This window comes from Triticum aestivum, unplaced genomic scaffold (assembly GCF_018294505.1).
Source record: "Triticum aestivum cultivar Chinese Spring unplaced genomic scaffold, IWGSC CS RefSeq v2.1 scaffold32514, whole genome shotgun sequence".
In the NCBI taxonomy this organism is placed as follows: Eukaryota; Viridiplantae; Streptophyta; class Magnoliopsida; order Poales; family Poaceae; genus Triticum; species Triticum aestivum.
This window is the reverse complement of record NW_025296976.1, coordinates 1-975: the sequence shown is the minus strand read 5'-3', so window position 1 is coordinate 975 and position 975 is coordinate 1. Positions and strand designations below refer to the sequence as shown.

General features: G+C 47.9%; 1 non-coding gene and 1 pseudogene across 1 annotated transcript; both read left to right on the top strand.

Annotated features, from left to right (window-relative positions):
- Nucleotides 1–136: 136 nt before the first annotated feature.
- Nucleotides 137–242, top strand: LOC123179100 (uncharacterized; annotated as a pseudogene).
- Nucleotides 243–614: 372 nt separating this feature from the next.
- Nucleotides 615–733, top strand: LOC123179099 (5S ribosomal RNA). The gene has a single exon (XR_006490105.1). It is a non-coding gene; the product is annotated as a 5S ribosomal RNA (ribosomal RNA).
- Nucleotides 734–975: the final 242 nt, after the last annotated feature.

The following is a 975-nucleotide window of genomic DNA, read 5'->3' as shown; positions in this document are numbered from 1 at the left end:
GGGGGGGGAGTAAGTAGTATATATAGGGCATTATCCATCATTAGGCAACGGTTGTAATGGTAGTAAGAATGACAATCATCTTTGCAGTGGACCTGGGAGTGGCAAGCATAAGGGACGAAGGCGGGGGTAACATGTGGGATGCGATCATAGCAGCACTAAAGCACCGGATCCCATCAGAACTCCGAAGTTAAGCGTGCTTGGGTGAGAGTAGTACTAGGATGGGTGACCTCGTGTTGCATTCCCTTTTTAATTATTTTTTGCGCCTCGTGACAAACATATCGCATGTGTGCGATATATATTAACCCCGTTATATTATTTTTGACATTTGCGATATGTTTTAGCTCGCTGCTCATTGGTCATGCGTCTAGAGGCGGCTTTGTGGCGCGAGGAGCGCGTTCTGAAAGGGGTAAAAAAATACGTGTTGCTGCGGTATAGAGGGAGGGGTGCAAACCGTGGTAAACTCGTCTCCGTGTTTGAGGGGGGGGGAGTAAGTAGTGTATATAGGGCATTATCCATTATTAGGCAACGGATTTAATGGTAGTAAGAATGACAATCATCTTTGCAGTGGACCTGGGAGTGGCAAGCATAAGGGACGAAGGCGGGGCTAACATGTCGGATGCGATCATACCAGCACTAAAGCACCGGATCCTATCAGAACTCCGAAGTTAAGCGTGCTTGGGCGAGAGTAGTACTAGGATGGGTGACCTCCTGGGAAGTCCTCGTGTTGCATTCCCTTTTTAATTATTTTTTGCGCCTCGTGACAAACATATCGCATCTGCGCGATATATATTAACCCCGTTATATTATTTTTGACATTTGCGATATGTTTTAGCTCGCAGCTCATTGGTCACGTGTCTAGAGGCGGCTTTGTGGCGCGAGGAGCGCGTTCTGAAAGGGGTAAAAAATACGTGTTGCTGCGGTATAGAGGGAGGGGTGGAAACCGTGGTAAACTCGTCTCCGTGTTTGAGGGGGGGG